Raw genomic sequence first — 7,362 nt, 5'->3', positions numbered from 1 at the left:
CTCAGCTTAGTTGGAGAGATCCAAGATGGCCGATTACTAGCCACTCAGGATTGTAGCTCCCAGTGAAAGTGCAGAGAACGAGAGGACGCCACACTTTCAGACAAATTTTTGTTGTTCACAGACTAGGAGATTCCCAGAGGAGGAGCCCCACGGGTCACCAGCACAACTCTTGTGTCCAGCGTGGTGGTTTTGCCGGTGTCCCGGCGTAGCAGTTCTCAGTGCAGAGTAAATGGGACTGGGTCCCCTTTTGGTCAACATTTGGAGCTCCGGGAAGGCAGAGTCGCCCATTCAGCTGATTGAAAAAGGGACTCAAGAGGGAAGCCAGACCGGAGACTCCCGGGCAGAAAAGCACCATGAATCTTAATGCCGATGTTTTAGCTGGCGCAGTGGGTTGCTCAGATTCCAGCACTGGGAATCAACAAGTTGGGCATCCACTCAGAGACCTAATTTGAAAGTCAGTAATTACAAAGGTGTAAAAATTTACAATGACAGGAAGAAACCAGTGTAAAAAGCCTGAGAATACCCAAAATCAGAATGCCTCTCCCTCTACAGGGGATCACAGTTCCTCATCAACAAGGGAACAAGACCTGATGGAGAATGAGTGCATTCCATTAACAGAATCAGGCTTCAGAACGTGGATAATAAGAAACTTCTGTGAGTTAAAAGAACATGTTCTAGCCCAACGTAAAGAAACTAAGAACCTTGAAAAAAAGTTTGACAAAATCCTAATGAGAATAGACAATTTAGAGAGGAATATAAGTGAATTAATGGAACTGAAGAATACAATATGAGAACTCTGAGAAGTAAGCACAGGTTTTAACAGTCGAATTGATCAAGCAAAAGAAAGGATATCAGAGGTTGAAGACCAACTTAATGAAATGAAAAGAGAAGACAAGATTAGCGGAGAAAGAGTAAAAAGGAATGAGCAAAGTCTCCAAGAAATATGGGACTATGTGAAAAGATCTAATTTACATTTGATAGGTATACCTGAATGTCATGAAGAGAATGAATCCAAGCTGGAAAATATTCTTCAGGATATTATTCAGGAAAACTTTCCTAACCTAGTAAGGCAGGACAATGCTCAACTCCAGGTAATACAGAGAACACCACAAAGATATTCCTCAAGTAGAGCAACCCCAAAACACATAATGATTAGATTTACCAGGATTGAAATAAAGGAGAAAATTCTAAGGGCAGCTAGAGAGAAAGGTCGGGTTACCCATAAAGGGAAGCCTATCAGACTCACAGCAGATCTCTCAGCAGAAACCCTAATAACTAGAAGAGAGTGGGGGTCAATATTCAATATCCTCAAAGAAAAGAATTTTCAACCCAGAATCTCATATCCAGCCAAACTAAGCTTCATAAATGAAGGAAAAATAAAATTTTTCATGAACAAGCAAGCACTCAGAGATTTCATCACTACCAGGCCTGCTTTGCAAGAGCTTCTGAGAGAAACACTATATACACAGAAAGGAACAACCAGTATCAGTCATCCCAAAAACTTACCAAAAGATAAAGAGTATTTCCATAATGAAGAATCTACATCAACTAATGGGCAAAATAGCCAGCTAGCATTAAATGACAATATTAAACTCACAAATATCAATATTAATACTAAATTTAAATGGATTAAATGCCCCAATTCAAGTCACAGACAGACAAATTGAATAAAAAGTCAAAATCCATCGGTACGCTGTATCCAGATCCATCTCATAAGCAAGGACACACAAAGACTCAAAACAAAGGGTTGGAGGAAGACTCACCAATCAAATGAAGAGAAAAAAAAAACAGGAGTTGTAACTTTCATCTCTGACAAATAGACTTTAACAGTAACAAAGACTAAAAGAAGCAAAGAAGGAAATTACATAATGGTAAAAGGATCAATGCAACAACAGGAGTCAATGATCATAAATATATATGCACCCAATATAGGAACAGCCAGATACATAAGACAAGTTCTTAATGACTTATAAAGAGACTTGGACTCACACACAATAATAGCGGGAGACTTTGACACCACATTGTTAATATTTGACGGATCAACGAGATAGAAAATTAACAGGGACATCTATGATTAGAACTCAGACCTGGAACAAGTAAACTCAGCAAATATTTATAGAATTCTTCACCCCAGGTCCACAGAACATACATTTTTCTCAGTATCACATTACACCTATTTTGAAAGTGACCACATAATTGGAAGTAAATCACTCTTCAGCATTTGCATAGCGTTTCACCGACTTAAATGAAATATTGGTTGGCTGTTTGTTTGTTATTTTCTTCCCTTGTTCCTTCCTGTCTTCTCTGTTAAGCACAATTATCGGCATAAAAGAGATTTTTAATACCTATTTTTAGATGGCATTCCAGCCTGGGCAATAGAGCAAGACTCCTGTTCTCTCTCCCCCATTCTCTTTCTCTTTCTTTCTTTGGAAAAAAAAAAGACACAGCTTAGTCAGAAGAGCCGACGGCAGCTGGACAAGTGCAGGAGAGTAAGAGCAGGTGCGTCTGCTGGCTGCCAGGGACAGCTTCTCACAACAGAGTGCTAGTGACTGCAGCAGGACCGTGGGCAGGTCACTTCACCTCTGCGGGCCCCAGTGTCTTCAACAGTCAAATAAAAACACTGAATTCATATCTCTTTGACCTTAAAAAAAGTAATCATCTTCGTTATTCTTGCAGAATTTAATATCAAGAATCCTGGAAAGCCAGTGGGCTTCATCTGCATTCACTCCTCAGATTCAGCTGCCGAGCCCCCGCTCACCCCGCACTTTCTCTAGTCGTACAGCACATCCCGAACTGCATGTCAGAAGGCTTTCTCTAGACTCCGGCAAAAGAGCCTTCGGGAGGAGAGTAAGGGCTCCCAATCATACTTCTCAGTCTATAGAGGCGGCTGTGTTTAGAAAGAGACAGAAAAAGGAAAACTCACAATGCATGGAGAAAAGTCCTGAGTGACTCCTCAGGCATGTGTGCAGGCCCTCGCTCAGAAGGCCGAGGCAGCTTGCACAGGGCTTCATTGCAGGTGTGTCCTGTCTGAAGCCGGGTGATTCAGGCCCCCCTGGCCAGGCTGCTGGGTCCCGCAGAGGGACCTCTGTACTAGCACATACTCCTGTCTGCCCAAGGAATGCCAGGGAGGCCAGCAGCACGTGAATGCACACGCTGTGCTTTACGACATGGAAGATGTGTACAAGCAAATGGGAGTTCTATTAATATAATGTTAATAAAAATTGATTTTTGAAAATGAATCATCTTCTTTACACTACTTGCAGGTTAGATAAATAAGCCACATGAGTGATAAATGCCTGTGTTTCCCAGTTATAATGAGCCAAATATTCTTTTGCTTATTTTGGCTCCTGTTTTACTATGGCCAAAATAACAGTAAATAGACCCATTAGCAGGTTCAAGATAAGACCTAGGAACTTATATTGATGAGAACTGGCCCAAAATGCTCTCCCGCTCGTCAATAAGGTGTTGGGTCTCCCCGTCTTTGTCCCACTTCCGGCGTCCGAGGAAGGGCTGAGATCCAAACGGTTATCCCACGATGGATGGCGTTCCCTCTCCATGACCTACCACACGCACATGATTTAAGCCGTGGTTTGGGATGTTGTTGATGATTTATTGTATGAAAAATGTAAATGATCTGGATGGCAGATGTTTTATATTTTCTGACCATTCATTTTCAGTGGGAATGTAATTAAAATTTATGGAGTGTATCTGCTGAATTGCATTGGCAATTGATGATCTCCTCCAGGGCTGTCTATCCACAGATGATGAGTAATTGTGGACAGAGACATGTGATGACAAGGGCAGGATGTGATGTTTCTGCCAGAGTGAAGCAACCTGCGCGAAGGACCGAATTCCTTTGCCTTCATCCCCAGCCCCACCCAGCCCACACCGTGGAGAAAGGCAGGACCGTGTCTGCTCTTCCTTTGCAGAGTTTTAAAACTCTCTGTCAGGCTCTTGTGTCCTCGTGTGGTCTGAAGCCCTTCTCCTGAAAGGCATGTTAGAAGCCCACCACAGAGATCCAAGGAGACTGTCATCCTTCAGAGAAAACCCACAGAAGGGACTCCAGCAAATTCCAAATCCTCAAGAGAGCTGTCATTGGTTGGCCTTGCAGATCAGGTTTTCAAGCATCAATGTTACCATGAAAGGTTCAAGTCAAGAGTAGCTATAATTCTATCTCTGTGCATCCACCCGATGTGAGTGATCACGTCTACCTCCCTTCTAAGCACAGAGCTTCTTGAGGTCACAGTTCTCTCTGTCTCTAAAACCCAGTGGGCATCTGACAGCAGAGCCTGCCACACACCCCATTCTTGCACTCGGTGGAGCTGTTCAGAGGGCATGCCAAAAAGCCAGAACGTGCCGCATCGTGGCGTTATTGACATGTTTTTCCAGTACCTTATTACCTCTTGTGAGACCTTTTGTTTTGTGAAGATGCCGAACTCTCATGATTGATAGCGTCACTGTCCTGCAAAGTCCCCAAAGAATTCCTTCAAGTTCCCAGGTTCTCAGTCCCAGCAGGTCACAGAATTGGATGTCCTGGGCGAAGGAGGTCATGAGACACCCAAGCCTAGCATCCATGGTGCGGACGCTCTGCGTCAGTGCAGAGACTTCCACTTTGCTTCGGCTTCTTTTGCACCTAAATGTTTACTTTAAATTCCACAAGTCAACTTGTGTGTGGTTCGGACGAGAGTACAATCTGAAAGTGCCATGAGTAAAACTCACTCACACTGGGGGACAAATGAAGGCTGCCGACCATTGCAACCAACAGAAGACTCTACGGAGCGGCTTCTTTTATCCCCTCCCCTTTCTCCACGGCACACCGTTTTATTTCTCTTCGCTCTTCTGTCGATCTTCACCACCAGCTCACCCACCTGTTGTTTAATCAGACACTCTCCAAGCCATCCATTCTATTTCATACAATCAGTCAGACGGTCTCTTTGATAGCTAGTGTTTCTCACTAACACAGAAAAAAGGGTAAAAACACTGAAATAACTTAGTTTTATTTCATCAGACCCAGATGATCACTGTGTTTACTGAGACACCTGGACACCCAGGAGGTCTCTCAAAAGCATTCACAACTCATGGGAAGATGGGATTCCTGAGCCAAAGGCACCTCAGATTCTTTAGCACATGCCCTTTATTTTACAGAATGGGAGAAAATGGCTCAGAGAGCTGAGTAGCAGCAGCTCTGGGACTATGATTCAAAAGTCTTACTGCTCGACATTGCAAGCCCGACTTCTGTGCATAGTCTGATTTTGTTTTGAGATACCAGCTATTTTCTTTCATTTATTCTCTTGGCGCTTCAAAGTCACAGTCAAACAGCAACTGAGCACTTCATGTACCAGGACTCTCGGTGCAGCTGTGAGGATGAGAACCTGAGTAGTGTTCACGGGAACACACTGTGGGCCAGTCCCATGTCTGGACAGAAACTCTACCATAAGTTGTATGATTACTCCCGTTCTACAGGTGGGCAACCTGGCAATTTCCACTCCAATCTTTAATTTCTTCTTCTTTGGACTTATATTTCCCTTCAGGAAAACTACCCTTACCATCTATAATCAGTATCAAAATTTGGTACAAGGATGTTCATTGCAATATATTAAATGTCAAAAGATGAAAAGATGGTTAAATAAATTATGGTAAGCCTGGGAATGGTGGCTCATGCCTGTAATCCCAGCACTTTGGGAGGCTGAGGCAGGTGGATCACTTGAGGTCAGGAGTTCAAGACCAGCCTGCCCAACATGGCGAAACCTGGTCTCTACCAAAAATACAAAAATTAGCTAGGTGTCGTGGTATGCACCTCTGGTCCCAGCTACTCTGGGGGCTGAGGCAGGAGAATCACTTGAACTTGAGAGGTGGAGGTTGCAGTGAGCTGAGATCGCACCACTGCACCCAGCCTGGGAGACAGAGCAAGACTCTGTCGCATTTAAAATAAATTAATTACTTAATTATGGAAGAGCCATATAATAGAATATCTGCTGAATGTAAGAAAATATGTCTTTATCCCTTGACCATAAAATTCTCCTTCTACTATTTCAGAAATAAATAATGAAGACTATCCATAAACATTTAGCAAAAGTTATGTTTATAGCTTCATTATAAATCACAGATTAACAACAACGTAAGTATCTGATAAGAGTTCATTTATGAAATTAGCTATAATACATTTCTGTAGTGGAACACCATACAGCTAATAAAAATTATCACACAGATATTATTCAAAATGTTCATGTAATATGCTATTTATTACACAGCTAAATCATTATGTTACCAAGCAATATAGAGACAGAGAAATTATGTTATTTTCATTCAATTGCACATAAATAGATAGAAACAAAAAAACTAAAAGGTAATAGCAGTCATTTCTAAGTGAGGAGATTATTACTGACTTTATTTCTTATCTTTCTTTTCTACATTTTTTATTTTTCTTATAAAGACCATAAATAATTACATAGTAAAGAAAAATAAAAGCAATATAAGTCCCTCTTTGCAGAGTATAATATTAATAGAAGAAATCTGAATACAAGTCTCTATCTAAAGTGTTATCCAAATTTTGCTTTTAACTATTTAGACTATAACACATATGCTTCAGGATATCTTGGAAATATATATATGATTATTCTCATGGCTTTGAACTATGGGTGGTTTTTATTTTATTCTTCATATCTCTGTTTTGCCAAGTTTTCTGCTACAAACATGTATTTTATGATCAGAGAAAGTAACAACTGTCACAGGACACATAGAGGTACAATCTGAGTTTTCTTATTTTAGTTGAAACACTAAAAAATAAAGCGGAATGTTGAGTGTATCTGGGAAAATTAGAAGGAAAGTGAACACTTCTCCTTCTTTTCTTCAAACTTTATTTTTAAGTGGCTTCCCGACTGCCATAATGTTTACCAAACTCGGTGCTAAGATTTTCATTGACAAGCACAGGCATGCTGGAGCCCGCTTTCCTGTAGAACTGTCATAATAAAAAGACATTAACATTTTACTATTTGAGCAAAATGTTTAACACTCAAACATTTGTATTTTTCCTTCAGTTTTCAAAACAACTTTAAGTCTCTCTTTTCAAAACAGCGTTAAATGATGTCACTCATTAGCTAGCAGGTGGCTGGCAGTGGAGAAGGGTTTAATGCTTCCATTTCCAACGCAGCTGGAAGCACAGACCAGGTGAGCGTGCGTTGTGTGGGCTCAAATTAGGACCTGCAGGCCGGGCACTGAGTAAGTGGGGGTGGCATGGCAGCAAGCTGGCAAGGGCTTCCAAGCCTCGATCAGGAACCTGACGCATGGAGTCCAACCTCGCACTGCCTGCATGGGGATAGATTGGGAAAATCAAGCCGCTGGCAATAAAGGAATCAGAGCCGC

This window comes from Callithrix jacchus, chromosome 13, assembly GCF_049354715.1.
Source record: "Callithrix jacchus isolate 240 chromosome 13, calJac240_pri, whole genome shotgun sequence".
Classification (NCBI taxonomy): domain Eukaryota; kingdom Metazoa; phylum Chordata; class Mammalia; order Primates; family Cebidae; genus Callithrix; species Callithrix jacchus.
This window is presented reverse-complemented; position numbering follows the sequence as displayed.